Source organism: Ambystoma mexicanum, chromosome 4q, assembly GCF_040938575.1.
Source record: "Ambystoma mexicanum isolate Mex_15411 chromosome 4q, UKY_AmexF1_1, whole genome shotgun sequence".
Taxonomy (NCBI): Eukaryota; Metazoa; Chordata; class Amphibia; order Caudata; family Ambystomatidae; genus Ambystoma; species Ambystoma mexicanum.
This window is the reverse complement of record NC_090928.1, coordinates 297,202,698-297,219,406: the sequence shown is the minus strand read 5'-3', so window position 1 is coordinate 297,219,406 and position 16,709 is coordinate 297,202,698. Positions and strand designations below refer to the sequence as shown.

The 16,709-nt window shown below is 44.8% G+C and overlaps 2 protein-coding genes across 3 annotated transcripts in view; one reads left to right on the top strand and one right to left on the bottom strand.

Annotated features, from left to right (window-relative positions):
• NT5DC1 (5'-nucleotidase domain containing 1) overlaps nt 1-16,709 on the bottom strand; it is a 1,710,051-nt gene that overhangs the window by 1,152,496 nt on the left and 540,846 nt on the right. The gene's annotated exons all lie outside the window — the stretch shown is intronic.
• COL10A1 (collagen type X alpha 1 chain) overlaps nt 8,706-16,709 on the top strand; it is a 304,883-nt gene continuing 296,879 nt past the window's right edge. The window contains exon 1 of one of the 2 annotated variants that reach the window (XM_069607865.1): nt 8,706-8,920. The gene's annotated coding sequence lies outside the window, so the exon portion shown is untranslated. The remainder of the gene's footprint in view (nt 8,921-16,709) is intronic. The other variant, XM_069607863.1, reaches the window with a different exon arrangement.

Sequence of the window (16,709 nt, the reverse complement as noted above, 5' to 3'; positions counted from 1 at the left end):
TGGTGGCTTCTGCTCCTCCACGACTCGGCCAGTCATGCAGGAGGGTCCTGGGTATCTTCGACACACAATGCAGGATTCTTCAGTCTGGTTTCCGGGCCTTATGCCTTTTAATCGGAAGACTTTTGGAAAGTAACGATTTCTCACAGACAAGGTCAAGGGTATCTCCCTCCACATTCTCCCATTCTCCCTTCTCTGCCGCATTTCTCCCCTCATTCAGCTGCTGCCTGGAAAGCGCTGCTCCTTCGTGTGTTTTCCCTCACTCAGAGTGTGCTTTCGTGCTCCGCCTTTTATCCGTTCGGGGGAAACTTAATGGAAGTCAGGTGTGAGTTGTCAAAAGTAATTGCCTGACTTTGCCTGCCCATCGCAGTGGGACATGTCCGGTGCATTGCTGGGGTATGAGTCTGTTTTCTCCCAGAGTGGGCTGTCTGTGTGAAAATGTTTGTGATGGGAAGGGGGTGGGGGGAGTAAAGTTCCGAGGTATCCTACCTGGTAGGATAGGGTGAAGGTGTTGCAGGGGGGAGGTACCGCATCTCGCCTTCAGGTGTCCCACTTCCACTCCCCAAAGACCCCTCACCCAGGTGATCCTCTTGCACTTGTCCAGGGTCTGGATCCAAAGGCGATGGCCACCAGAGAGAGAGATCCTCGGGGATTAGCGGGTGAAACACCATCTGGTTTCTCACACGCCTTACAAGTATCCAATATATAAATAAAATGGGTGGCTTTCAAGACAAAAGGTAATGATTCTTCTGACAGTTTTTACAAATCCTCTGGAGAGGTAGGATGGAACGCTGAGAAGGCGCTAGGACAAGGGGGTGGACAGGCAAGAACCTAGTTTATTGTCAATATTGAGAGGATTTACTTGATCTTCTTTGAAAGAAGGAGGCAAGGTTGTCAGCTTGTGCCAGAGATTAGTGATTGGTGGTGCAGCATTCCATAAGGCTTCTAATCACATTTTGATAACTTCAGCTGTATTGTTGTGGGCTAGCTTTATACACTTGTGGAGAAACACCTTCTTTCTCCTGATGATAGCACAGTGATATCCTTTTTGGTGACTGGTAAAGTCAGTGAGGTCTGCTGGATTATTTGATGTTTGCCATTTGCATTCCAACAGCCTGTTCTTGCTTTTGAATAAGGCTAATTCACCACCGTACCACCTGTTGTTGATTTTTGTCAGTGGTTTGCCTTTTTTTGCACAAGGAAGGGTCCAGGGTGTTAAGAGTTCTTCTGTTTATATCAGCCTCAGAGACTTAAGGGTCAATTGGGGTGAGGAGATGTACAGAAGGAGGCAGTGAAAAATATTGTGTTTTGGGCTGGACCGTGATATATTTGTCACACTTTGATGATAGCTGAGGGGCCTCTGAATTATTCCTGTAGTCACTAGCGAGTAAGAGGTGATGTTCAGACCAAGGAAGAAGAGGAATGCTAGGAGTGGCTAACGAGATGTTGCCAGAAATTATGGCATCTAGCATGTGACCACCTGTATTTGTTGCTGGTGTAGGAAGAAGAGGGAGGTTTAGGCTATGCAGGTAGTCTAGGAATGTAGATGAGGCTTTATTTAGAGGAGCTTCAAGCCAGATGTTAAGGTCGCCCATGATGAGGACCTTATCGCACATTGACTGCAATTTGCTGATGTAATTCGCCCATTCTTTCAGGAAGGCTGTGCTGTCCCAGCCAGTCTGTAATTGGAATCATGAATGAGGCAGTATTGATATGATATTTATGATATGATATTTTATTTATATCGCGCCCATACACAAGTGTTTCAAAGCACGACGAGGCAGGGAAGGGGGACAAGACAACGATCTTACTAGGCCCAGTGACATTGAGATCGCGCAAGTGCAGGGGAGAGCAAAGAGGGAAAGAGCAGAGGGAAGCGGAGGAGGAGCAGGTGCAAGTGGGGGTCCACCTAACAGACCTGACAGGCACTGATGCTATCACAACCATTTGTCCACTGCTGCATCCCTCCCTCCCTTTGCTTGTAACATCTATTGCACACTTCACATTCATTTTATCTTCCCCTTATTCGTTTTTCTTCCCTCCAGCAGACTAAGTTCTGGATTCTCCTGACAGGGGCAGAGTACCCACTTCAAGGACAAGTCTACGTACTCTGAAACAACCATATGGTGATGTGGCCTAGTGTTAAATCCTATTAACATAACATGCCAATTTATTAGAAAGGCTCATTCCATCATGGCAGCTTTATTTGCTATTCCGAATAGCACAACTGCATGTGTATCCACCCTCATATATCCATGTCCCCTTTATCAGGACTTGTGTGCCAATATTTTTGCCACGCTTGGTGTCAAGTTGAGACACCTTTGAACCAAAACTAAAAACACCTACCTGCAGTGAAAGTTACCCTTACTACCAAGGACACAACATTCTCTTTTTTGTATGTGATCTTTTTAGTAATGATGTGTTATTTATATAGCGCTTTCGCCAAATTCAATGTTATATAAAAGAAACATTAAACATATCATTGTTCACTGAGAAACATATACTATAGAAGCAGTAATAAAATATCTCCAGATGGCAATCAAGTCCAATTTTTCAACCTTCCAATCACAGCCGTCCCCCTTTCCATATGCCCTAACATCGAAAAGGTGTCTGTTTTCCAGCAGAGAATAAAGAGTTCCAATTCAACCATCATATCAGACTAACAAGGACTCATCGTCAGCTGAAAGCAACTATGTTATTTTTGGGGTTTTCCGTTGTCACCCTCAATAAGTTCATCCAGCTTCCTCAAATACTTGGAGTCCCAATGCCATCACCCTGGTTGAGCAGGTATAATCTTTAGTTTGCTTTTTGACATGCTCCAAGTAGGATGACCGTATTGTCACACGCATAGTCAACTCGCCGCTCAAGGAGTAGGAGTAGGAGGTTTTTTAATTTATTAAAACTCCACATATCTTATTCTACCACGCCATAAGGTCAGAGAATCCCTATGTTTTCTATTTCTGGGCTACGCCCAACCTCTCAACCAAGAGGGCTTTCTCGTACAAGACTCTAAGTCAGAAAGAAAGCCTAGTCTCCGCCAGTTGTGCTCCCAAAAGCCCCAATATTGTATCCCTAGCTACGTTTTAGATATTTCTTCTACTTCTTTAAATATCAAGTCGCAATATGGTGTCAGTTTTGGACATAAGCACCGGAGATGGATAAAGAAGTCAGCTCCCCCATATTCCAATCAACAGAGACCTGATTCCACAGAGTGGTAGCGTTGTAGGGTTTCCGGTGTACTGTACCATATGCAAAGCATCTTGTACACCTGTCTCTGTGCCAGATACAAACAACTACTGTATAAATTTCTAGATGTGCACTCATTCTTTAAGAGTAAGGTCCCATCCTAGGTCCCTACCTCAAACCCTACTATGAGCCTCCCACTGCATGATTCTTTGAAGAACAATAGGGCATCAACTCTAGATATGAATCCTCTCGATAAGGGGTGGAAAGGACCAGATACTAATATGTGGTAAGAGCATGAATCACTCTCTCTTTCACCCCTTTGCTATGACCTTAGTTGCCAATACCTAACCAAACCTCTTTCGTTTGTCCACTGTCAAAGTACCTTTACAATGCAGCCCCCTTCCTGCCATTTTTCAAAACCAGAATCTCGGTATGCTGGCCTAAACGGACGGTTCCCATGAATTGGAGTGAGTGTGCCTGGAAACTAAGTGAGGCCCATCTTCTCTGCAAGTCTAACCCGAGCCTGCATAGAAGTTGCAATAGGCTGTGGTTCTCTTATTGCCAGCTGTCTCTCTTTTGGATGAACTCAGATCACATGTCTAACCGGTATGCCTAATACACCATCCTCTTGAGCCTGCCACGCTTTAGGTGAAGTAGGGATAATCCATTTGAGGATGTGCAACTGAGAAGGCAGTATTTTATCTGATCCCAACACGCTTGGCTGCCCTGCTTGGATGGCAGTTCCATAGTCTTCCAAGAAACCAATGGTTTATCTCCCTAGTCTCAGCTAAATTTACATTTTATTCGATTTAAGCCCACACATCCAAGATATCGACAAATATATCCAGGTTCTCAGGTAGTCTCCAGCTATTAAAACTACAAAACACTTAAGGCACACTCACTTTTGACAGATCGATAATCAAATGAGTAAATTGGGAGGTTTCCAACAAACTCCACATAGGTTGCATACAGCAATGAAAAGGTAGGTATTGCTGCAGAGGAATTGTGCAAATGGTTATGGCCCAGAAAGTCTGGCTCCAAAGTTCTGATTTTGCCACTAGCTTATAACCTCTCCTAAGCAATCATTTTGCTGTACGTTCCCACTTCAGTGAGCTTTTAGTCAAATGGCAAAACTTACATTGAACCTGAATCATCTGGTTCTAAAATTGGAAACTTTGCTGCTAGGCTGCCATTGGCCAATCTTTTTAAGTTAATGTAGCATATTATACTGATGCTTTAATTCAGTGTAAGCAGGCCCACGTTGGGTAGGTAATGCAATTAGAGTACAATGAGTTAAAGTGATTTGCCCAAGATAAAATGATTTTGGTCCAGTGGGGATGCCAGGATTAAAATCTGCATGGATGCTTCAAGAGTTTGACGTTTAGTCACTAGACATCATACTTCTCTGTCCAGTCCTTTACGATTTAATAAATGACTTTATACCAGTGTTTCATTTATTTCTACAAACTCTCAGACAAGAACTCATAACGGGTTCCAAAGTTGTTGCTTTTTTAAACTTTATTTATATAGTGCTTGACATTGCAACAAAAGAAGAAGATCGCACCAATGACAGGTGCAATAACATTACATTCTGATCGTTAACATTAACTTTACAGTGATTGGAGACATAGTTTATTGTGAGCAGAGACTTAGGCTTAAATGTACCAACAAAAAGGATATAGGGGGAAAGAGAATCGCTAATCGGCTGGAGAATTCTCACTGTCCAGGGGATACGTTTGTGTTGATAACAAGTAATTGCAAAAAGGGGGGCCATATGTCAATAGGTTTGCAGTTCACAGGTTCCAACGCTCCTCCAGGTCAGATGCCCACGTAACCGCCTGCAGTCACTGTGCCAAAGATGGGCAGTTAGGGCGCAACCATAGCAGCAGCACACATCGGATTGTTGGTACCATACAGAGGCTCGCCAATCTGTGAAAGCCGCGTTTTAGTTGTTCAAACTGATGGAATAGACAGTTTTACAGGGTGGGTTCAATAGCGCAATTGAATATCGCAGACATGATATCACAAATCCCATTCTAATATTCCCCCAATTTCTGGCAGCTCCAAAGCATGTGGAAGTATCCCACTCCATCCATGTGGCATCTGGGGCAAAGGGCAGAGTGAGTGCGTGAAAAGAGGTGCAGTCTAGCCGGGGTGTAGTGTAATCTGTGTAGTACTTTAATCTGTATTAGCCGAAATCTGGAGTTGAGGAATACAGCCCAGGTTCGGAGGCACATGGATTCCCAGATTTCATTAGTAATGTTCATATCTAGATCCCTAGCACAGGCCCCATGGAGTCTCACCAGGGGTTTGTTGCAGCGGCTTTGCAGTAGGTCATACAATCTGCCCACCCAACCCTGTGCAGAGGTTCCACTCATGATGTATCTAACAGTGGCTCATTGGGTGGTTGCACTGGAAACTCAGCCCAAGCTTTTTTAACAGCTCAGCGGAGCCCGGCATATTGCAGCCAATGCAAAGACTGCTTGCGTAAGGTCCATGGTAGGACTTGGAACGTGGTAAAGGATCCCACGGTGTACATATCGTCTACAGCCACGTACCCATCTGTCTCCCATTGCCGTGCAATGGTTTTGCTTATGCTAGGGAGGGACGGGTAGAAATTCCATAATGGCAGGCCCCCATGGTATGGGTGAGAGTTATCTAACATTATCCATATCTTGCCCCAAGCTAATGATGTTGTGGCAATTGGATTGTTGACTTCAGGGTCTTTCCCAGCGAAGGTAGCATCAACGAGGGAACATTGCGAGTACCAGCTGCATGTTGTTCAATTATATGGAGTAGATGTTGTGAGTCCTTGTCGAACCAGTAATCTGCATAGTGTGCTTGAGCAGCCACCCAGTATTTTTCGAAGTCTGGGGCAGCTAGGCCTCCAAGCGCGTAAGGTCTCGTTGATTTTAGCCAAACAACACCTGTGTGCCACATGAAGTCATTGATCGCCACGTTTAGTGCATCAAAGAATACTGCTCCTGGCCACAGCGGTATATTCAGAAAGTAATACCGTTGTTTTGGGAGAATAATCATTTTGAGGAGTGACAAGCGGCCCACTATTGTGCGTGGAAGTTTCGCCCAGATGCATAGCTTGGCCATTAGCTGGGGTAGATATACACCATAGTTGCGGCCATAGAGGGGTGCCTTGTACCGTGTCACGATGGCCCCCAAGTATTTAATTTCTAGTTGGTTCCAAAGTTTTTAATGGATCCACTGGACGGCTTATTTCTGCCCTGTCCTTCCTTTCTCTTTGCCAGGCCCCTCTTATTGCCTCTGCTTCCCTGCACCTGTGATCAGTGCTTGGGGACTGTGAATAGATGCCTGTGGGGAGTATGGATGGAGGGTAGCGCTGTGTTTGGGCAGATTGGGAGCAAGATGGATAGTGGGGATGTGCCTGTAAGGGGTTGTTAGGGAATGCAAGTGTGTGGTAGAGTGGGGATAAGAATTAATGTGTGTGGAGGGTGGTAATGTTCTTTGGCCGGTGTGTCAAGACAATGGTCCTGTTGCTATGCAGAGATGGGAGTGGATAGAGAGTTTGGAACTGCCGGTGGGTAGAGTATCCGCACTGGTCTGTGGGGTTGTTTGGATGAATGGAATGTGGAGATGAGTATGTGGGGTGGGGCAGTTGGTATAGGGTAGGGATATGTCTTTAAGGATATGCTGGACTATATGCCTGGTGGACAGGGGGTCAGAATGGGTTTGATACACAAACAATACAATGTCTGGGCTGTTGGATGTGTACTTGTGGGGAATCCTGAATTAGAACATTACGGCAAATCCTGGTTGATGGTCTTTATTGATAATGATACATACACATCAATAATGCTAATCTACTGACAACTAATCATTAAAGCAAATCACTACCTGCTCATTCATATGGCTACCCTTGCTTAGTGGTCCTTATTGGTAATACCTCCAAAGGCCAGTATTGCTAACCACCCCTTGGCTTGCTGATCACTTGCCTGTGGGTCAATCCTGAAAATTCTGCTTGATGGCCCTTATTTCTAATTCTCTCTGATGGCATGTCCTCTTTAAGAGGAAGTGCTGGGGGTCTTAATGGCCAATACCCTTAACAACTATCTTAAAAAACAGAGTGTGGGTCCAAACTAAGAAATCATCTTGGTGGAAGTGTCATTAAACCGCCTTAAATATGGGTATACCCGTAGCGAGCCCGTACTTTATCTCCATTGGGACCTGCTTCGCAGTGATCCATGACTTGTGGGAAATGTGTTGTCTGGTGGAAGATTTTGCAGGGCTGATGGCAATAACAAGCAGAAAATCTATTGTAACGGTGTACAGACATTAGCAGAAAACGTCTCTTGTGTCCCTCGTTGTCCAGTCCTCGATCCCATCTGAAGGCAATGCCATCGCCACTCGTTTCCCTTCATTTTTAGTATGAAGAATTACTTCATTCTTTTTTTATTTGCTGAATGGTGCATTTTGTTTGATACTTGAACTAGAAAGAAAGGCCATCACTGTACTTCTAACATACTTTACAAAATGGAAAATATAGTCAGACTGATTTAATTTTAACATTAAGCCCAGCTGCCCAGCAGGACTCACCAGACACCCAACCCAACATCAACTAAAATCATTCACAAGCACCCAGTCCATGAACTTTAACGAAGTTGGAAAAAAGAGCCTTCGAAACATGTGTCGAATGCAACGTGTTTTTGTCTTTTTTCTATTAAAAAAAAAAATACTGGATTTGACAAAAACGCAGAGCAGCTGCCAAAGTACATGAATCGTTCCGCGGGCTAAAGATGAAGCATTCCGCTTTGATGTCTTCACTGTACTTTATGCAGCGCCCAAGCTCGGTTACCCTCCAAATACCAAGGCCAGGGATGATCTGTGGACCACCACCAAATAATCTCTGTGACCTGGGATGATCTCAAGGTTTACTAAACAGGTAGCCCCTGGGACAGAGCAATGGAAAGCGGAGTTACCATAGACCACTGGGCACAATTTACCTGAAAGATAATGGTCAGAATTGTATTTTGTTTTTCTCCAGTGTAGTAAATGGAAACAGATTGTATAAAAGGCATGTGCCTTACAGTTAGCAATTTGTTTGCATAATGTGAATTTGAAAGTTATTGCAATACAAGGCCAATGATACGAGCTGGCCCCGAGGTGGGGGCTTTTGGGAAAAGTCTCGCCTGCTTAACTCATGCAGTTGACTTGTGACAGACTAATGTACAAAACAGTCAAATACTTATTGTCTAAGCATTACCGGACCAATAAACAAGAGGGGCCAAACCGCAAGCCAACTGTCGTTTTCCATCTAATGCAAATAAATGATGGTGATGTATTAATTAGAAACACCAAGGAATTTGCTTTTGGAGCCAGCCTAATCCTTTCGTGTAATGGCGCTGCCAAGATAAACCTGGTACCTTCCCTAAACTTAGCACTTTGGGGGATCGGATGAATCTCTCAGGCAGTCAAGTCTCTTGCTGCTGGAAACGAAAACAAAAAAAAACAAGATTCTGTGCTGGAAACGAATCAGAGGGCAGCCCATCTCTCGGTAGCCAGCATGTGATTCAGCAAAGGTTTGTTTAAAAAGTCCCAAAGCTATTAAAAGCGGCCCTGTGAGCGGGGCTTGCTCTGTTCGAGCCCTGCGCGAGCGCCGGCTGCCAGCTTCTGTGGAGCGTCGACTTGCACTGAACTCCAGCTGCACTGACCGGCCGGGGCCAGGCAGCTGCCCTGCTCCAGGACAGCGTCCACGCGCTGACAGGTAGGCTGCTGGCTCACCAACGACAAGTGGCATGCGAAGAGACAGAACACATGTTGGCGTAGTTGGTCTGCATTCATTTTTTCTGGCTGATTTTCTTTTACCCACCTGTGAAAAACGTTTAATACAATAGTCCTCCTTCCTAAAGAAGAGCAACTGACTTAAACCCCGGAGATCTTTCTCCGGTTTAAATCAAGGACCTTCTTTGTAAATTGACCCCAATGTCTCAATGTGAGTTTTCATGAAAATGCTAGTTAAAAAAAAAAGATTTCTCTAAGAACTAGTCTCCTATTCCTGGTTGTCTTGTGCTTGCTTGATTATATGGATTTTTTGAAAATGTTTTCATTGTGGTTTGGTTAGAAAATTCAAACTTTCACAGACATTTTTCATCTAACACCCCGCAGTTACCACTGGATGTCGGACCATCTGCACAGCATGTGATTCCAAGCAGATTAACAAGCATCAGAAACATTATTATAAATAAATAAAATTGCAATTTCAATATCATACAGATAAAAATGAAGACAGAACATCCTGGGCTTAAAATGATACACGCGAGAGGAAGGAACTGTATAATTCAGAACAAATAAAGACCATACCTACATAGCAGTCGAGCCATTTAACTATGGAATTAGCACTTGGTGTATCTTTGTGGGGTGCAGATTGGAATGATCAGTGAACAAAAATAATCATGTAGATTTTAAGACCGTTGCTTTTAAATGACACACTTTTCAGTGCATCTAACGTGTCCAGATATACGAGTTGTTTGAGATGGCCAGACTGTGAAAGCATTGTCACGCCAGAAAGCCTTACAAACACAGACAGTGCCAGCACACACGCTCTGCTTCAAATTATGCGAGGAGTGTTATAGAGTGGACTGAAATGCACTGATCTGCTCCAAAAAGCAGAAGCAAGTGAGAAGGAAAGAGAGGGCGAGGAATGAACCTCTGACACCCACCGTCACTAGGCAAACTGAACAAATACACTTGTGTCACCTCCATTTGTTTAGACCTGTAAATTATATGTGTAACTTTTGTTAACATTACATCCTCATATGGGAGTAAAACATATCCGCGCAATTGTGTACTCGTCAATTTTTTAATTACAGATACGTTTTGTCAGAACGCGCCGCTAATAAGAAAATAAGGATACCAGTCACCTGTAGCAACATATTAGATGCAGCAAGCGACTTCATGGTGTGGCCCTCCATCCTCTCAGCAACACACCTGTGAAAGAGGATGCAGGGGATGAGGCTGGACTAAGCAGGTTACTGTGTGCCACCAACTGCGCACAGAACCAGTGCTCGAGGGTAGTGGCGTAGCAAACAATTTGGGCCCGCTATGCTGAGCCATCTCCCCCCCGCCCCCATTCGCCTTAACAAAGCACAGGGCACGCCACATCCCAGGCCGGCCCGGACCACCATGTGTGTGCAATGTCCATGATGATTATGCCGCTGCAGGGGCATCATGCACTACTCCAAGTGAAAGAAGTAAATATGGTTTTTAATCAAAGCTTAAATGTTTTATCTAGCGTGGGTGATCCCAAAATATACGAAACACCAGTGGTGGCTGGGGAGTTGTTTTATTGGAGGGTGTAAATATTTGCCACAAGTATGCAAGAGCGACAGAGCGTAGCTAGGGAGCCTGAACTAACAAAAACAGGTTTGGGGGAATCGGGGGATTCTTCCCCCTCCCCATAGAATTGTTTTTGAATAATGGTTTAAAATGGTGCATTACCGGCACTATTATTTCCGGACTGCCATACTACGAGTCTGCCTGCCAGGGCCGCTGTGCCTGGCAGGTCTGACCCTGCCGGGCGCAGCAGCCACGGCAGGCAGAGTTGCCATGAAAGCACCGGCACCGTGAGCAACAGTGCCGGTGCTTCCGAGTCCCCATTCCCATGGAGTCCCACTGGACTCCATGGGAATGGGGACTTGATCTGCCGCCTGACTTCCCGCTCTGCCGGGACTTGTAATGTCCCAGTGGCACCGGGACGCCAGGTGGCAGATTCGGTATTACGGGGTCAGCGGCAACCAGCCGGTGTAACCGCCGACCTCGTAATGTGGCTTAATGTCTGTGAAAATGTGAGTAAAAGACCATTTTGCAATTGGTATTGTAAGGTGTAGGGTAACTAATGAAAAAAAGTAAAATAGATGCAAGTCACCAAAAGTGCAAAGGTGAATTTCCCATTTAATTGTCATTCTCTTTGCTTCTGCTTTTTCTCCTCCTCTCCTCTGCTGACCCCCTAACTGGAACTAGAACTGCACTTGCTACCTTGACACCCTCTGATCTCGGCACCGCCTGCACTGCCCACCTGGCAACCCCCGCACTTGGGGACTATTTCTGTATCCCTACAGTCCCCTCACAGCCCTTGACACCTGTTGTCTGCACTTATCCATGCACTTGCCACATGCTGGCTGCTACTTACTTATTGTTATTATGTTTGCCATGTACTGCACTGTCCCTGCCCCATTCACACACACTTGCGAGATCTGAATTACACCTGGCCTAGTAGGATTTGTTGTCCGTCCTCCCTTTGTTCCCCTCCATTGCCTTGTCGCGCCTTGAAAAACTTGTGTATAGGCGCGTTATAAATGCCATATCATATCATATCATGCCAGACCATGCAATATATGGCAGTATAAAAAAACATGTTAATACTGGCTGTGCCGATACATTTTCATGCTGGCACACTCAATCACATTCACACCCATTCACCCACCAGTAACTCACTCATTTATACCTTCTCTCACATACACTCACACTGGCACCCACCCAGAACAAGCACACACACAGACACACATTCCTACTCACTCACCCACCATTCACTCACCTATAAATGTCTCATGTCCACTTGCACTGCATTCTCCACACAGAAACAGACACACCCACCCACCCAGAACATTCAAACACACTATGACATTCATACTCATTCACTCACCAGTCACTCACTCATACACCCTTCTCTCACATCCACTCACGCTGCATTATCCACACAGGCACGTACCAACCCAGAACATTCAAACACGCACTATCACATGCATACTCCTTCACCCAACAGTCATTCACACATAAAGCTTCTCTTACATCCACACTCACTGCATTCTCCACACAGGCGCACACACACACATCCACCAACTCAGACCATTCAAACACACACTATCACATTTCTTCTAATTCACCAACCAGTCACACCCCCTCGCTCACCTTCTCTCGCGTCAACTCACACTGCATTCTCTAGACAGGAAAGCACCCACCCACCCAGAACAAACATCCACTATCATATTTCTACACATGCACCCACCATTCACTCACTCATACACCTTCTTTCGCGTCCACTCGCACTGCATTCTCCACACAGGCACACATCCACCCACCCACACAGAAAATTCAAAAACACACTATCACATTCGAACTCCTTCACCTAACAGTCACTCACACATAAACATTCTCTTACACCCACACTCACTGCATTCTCCACAAAGGCGCACACACACACATCCACCAACTCAGACCATTCAAACACACATTATCACATTTCTTCTCATTCACCCAACAGTCACACTCACTCACACACCTTCTCTCATGTCAACTCACACTGCATTCTCCACACAATAAAGCACCCACCCACCTAGAACAAACACACACTATCACATTCCTAAACATGCACCCGCAAGTCACTCACTCATACACCTTCTCTTGCGTCCACTCGCACTGCATTCTCCACACAGGGACACAAGCAGACCACCCAGTACATTCAAAAACACACAATCGCACCCCTACACATTCACCCACCAGCCACTCACTCATACACCTTCTCTTACATCCTCTCTCACTTCATTCTCTACACAGGCACACAAACACCCACCATGAACATTCAAAAACACACAATCGCACCCCTACACATTCACCCACCAGCCACTCACTCATACACCTTCTCTTACATCCCCTCCCAATGCATTCTCCACACATGCACACATTCACCCACCCAGAACATTCAAACACACACACTATCACATTTCTTCTCATTCACCCACCACTCACTGACCCATAGCACATACATAAATCTGACACGCACTTCACACATGCAAAATACACATCACATTAAAAAAAAACTTTAAACCTGTTTTTCCAGCATTGGTCTGTCACTCCAGGCCACCCTCGGCTCCTCCGTGCTGCTCACAAACAGGAACCAGGAAGCTGGGAGACCTTCCTAGTTCCTGTATATGAGCCGCGATGAAGGTGGAGGAGAAGAGGTTGGAGCTGAACGTGGCATGTGACACGTACCATATGTCACGTGACACGTACAACATGTCACAGTCCGCTCCAACCCCTACTGAGCGCCTCCTCTCGCGATGTAAGCCCCGGCCCAGCCTGCACCCTGATGGGTGAGGACTGGGCCGGGTCCCCCACAACCATGGGGAGGCAAGACCCCCCTGCACTGCGTGTGCTGAGGGGTTCCCCACTATGTCAGTGCTCGAGCGCCGACCCACCATCTACCCTCAGAGTTTCTGAGGTTAGGACAGTGCACTTTTTCTGAAACTTACTAACACCTTCTTCAGAGACTATGCGACTGAAAGACCAGCGGCTAGAAAAGTCAGGAACACTGACGCTTCATAAAGAAAAAACCCCAGTCACAGCCGTGCAAGAAGGTCCTTAATCAATGGGAGGGAGTTTATATAGGAGAAAGGGAAAGACATCAGGGAAAGAGGAAGCATCAGCCCCAAAACAGTTCCATGAATGAAAACGTAAATAGGAGGTACATAGACATGGACACACATTTACATAACCAAATTGTATCCTGAATAAAATATCCCTAAAAGAACACTGAAATGGCATATTGCAAGATATCCTGGGGCTCTGATACCACACAGAGGCAACCAGGTCTCGTCACAAAACTTCATGTTAACTTTCAATAGCTCTATAATGAGCAGTGGGGGATGCTTTGCATCACAACTGACTCAACATATCATCGCATGGTTGTGGCATCAAACGTGTCAGATTCTATCATAATCCTCTAGCTATGATGCCCCTCTACACTTGTCAAAAGAAAGAGAAGCTCACAGGTGACTGTGGTGGCCCTTGCCCTCCCATCCAACCAGCAGTGGAACAGAATCCTGGTTCATTACCTCGCAGGCCGAACTCTGAAGTCATCTCTTTAAAACATAGCAAAATGTTCCCTCCTTCAAAACTCGTATTGATTACATCAAAAGGAAAATGCCCATTCTTCTTTTGGTAATATATATATAGAATTATGTACTATATGATAAATATTTGTAATCTACATTTAGCACAGAACTCTTCTTTGACTTCATAATGTACATTCGGGTGTACTTCATTCCGTACATTAATGGTTTTAAAAAATTGCCTCTCATAATGTTTTGTACTATAACTCACATAAGACCTAGTCAGTGGCCATGCCAATTCTTAAAAATCCCAGTAGACCTGCAGGACAAGTTCCTTAGTTTACATACTTTACCTATTGTGCAATTGTGACGGGTGACTAAATATTTACCAGTGCTTTCTGTAAAATGCTGCATGTCACCATAAGCACACTCCATATTTGGTGCAATGCTGCCAAGCAAATGCCAGCCACGCACAGTGAAACCTTTATTTGCCATTTACTGCACACCAGTTTGTTTGCAGTAAATGTCACACAAAAAAGTTTTGAATATTCCCATACTTGCCAACAAGGTCGAGTAACAGTCTGGCATTAAGGAATTCAAGGTGGTGTTACAAAATCGAATGTGTTTAAAGGATACATATTTGCTCTTATGAAGTGGCACTGGAATTAAGCATTGTGGTTCACACTACAGTCCCACTCAATTGCTGATCCCATCAAAACCTTCAGGTTAAGGGCTGGGTAAGTTAGCCTACAGTTGGCCCTGCTATCCTTGTAAGATTAGGGTATTTTGGCAAATGTCAGAGCCCCCTCGGTTTCACTATGGCTTCTGAGTATGGACAAGCAGATATCAAGGAAGTGGCAGGCTCAGAAGGGTTTGTAAATCCTACATGCCCCATCTCCTGCTTTCTTGGTTTTTATCTGTGTTCCTGCTTTACCTGTTTCTTCGCACCAGGGCACGCAAGTCCTTTTCTGGGCATGTGGCATGTTACAAAAGTAGTGCACACTGACTCAGCATTCTAAGGTTTTTCAGTTACAACCCTTTGGTTGCTATTGTTCCTAATCAAAGCAGCAATGCAACTCACTTTAAGCAGGCGTCAACTATTTTAATGAATATATATATATATATTTGTTGCTGAATTCATCATTTTCTTTGTGCATAATTTCATCTGTTAAATCATTATCTGGCTTTTTTCCCCATCTGCAACAAAATCGTCTGCGCAATGCTTGGATTGATGAAATGTGTTGTGCGGATGAACATGGGAAGGCATATCAGTTTGCTCATTTGGACCGTTGGGAGAACAATGCTGCTACAAAATTGGTAGTGTGATTCGTTTTTGCAACTGTTGCATTGTTACATATTGGTGCAATGAAAAGAGTGTGCATTATATAATGAGACACACCAGTTGTGTTGTTTGTCTTTGAAAAGGCAATTAACAAGTCGGTTTCGTTGAATGTGTGTATGATGTGTTTGGAGTGGTGAATTTTAAGTTCTATGTACGTGTTGTAGAGTGAGAGAGTAAGTGTGATTGTTGGGTGGATGAACTGGTGAGAGTGAGTAAGTGGTGAGTGACGGATAGATTAATGAGATTGAGTGAGAGGCTGTGGGATGGATGGATGGAATCGTGAGACTGCATGACGGTATGTGCTGGATGGATGGGTGAGTGCTGAATGGATGAATAGACTGGGGGGTGAGAGAGTGAACAAAATAGTACGTGTTGAAGAGTGTTGGATAGATGGGCGAGAGATAAATGGACTAGTGAGTGAGATAGTGAGTGTTGGCTGGGTGGATCGATTGCTGACTGATAGAACCAACAAGAAGGTGGGTGTTGGCTAGATGAATTAGTGAGAAAGGGGGTGAGTGTTGGGATGATTTTTGTATGAATTAGTGAGGAAGTGTGAATGTAGGATGCATGAATTGGTGAGAGAATAGGTACATTAGATAATGAAGAATGGATGGATAAGTGAGAGACTAAGAGAAAGCTGTGGGATGGATGGGTGGACTGGTGAGAGCGTGAGTGTTGGAGGGATTGGTGAGTGAGTGAAAGAGTGCGAGGGCACGTTGGATGAATGGACTGATGAGTGAGAGTATGAATGAAAGGGTAGGTGTTGGAAGGGTGGATTTGTGAGAGAGTATATGTATTTTTGTATTTTGTTTATTTATATTGCACACCTGCCCTGAGGCATCTGGGCGCATTTCTTGCATGTTTACAAGTAATGGTTACAGGTTGAAAGACATCAAGGTACAACTTCTTAGGGTGCAGGTACATATCAAGAGGCAGATGAGCGTAGTGGTGAGTACAAGACATGTAATACAGTTAGATACAAAGTATATACACCTATGATTACACCTGATTTACTTCAAGTAGCTAGAGCTATCCACTTATGCAAGTCTTAGTCAGTGCAGGCGTTACCAAAGCGTGACTGGTGTTTACAATCTAGTGGAGGTGGTGGCTAGGTCTTGCTAAGTGAGCCAGGATTTGGTTTTATTCTTGAATGAAGAGAGGCGGATTTCAGTTCTAAGAGGGTTTGGGAGTGTTTTCCAAAGTTCGGATGCAAGAACTGGGAAGCTGGACCCCCCTGCATTTTGTAATTTAAATCTAGGTATGGCAAGTGAGTGGGCTTGTGCCGATCTAAGTGGTCGGGTAGTTGTGTGTGCAGTGAGACGGTT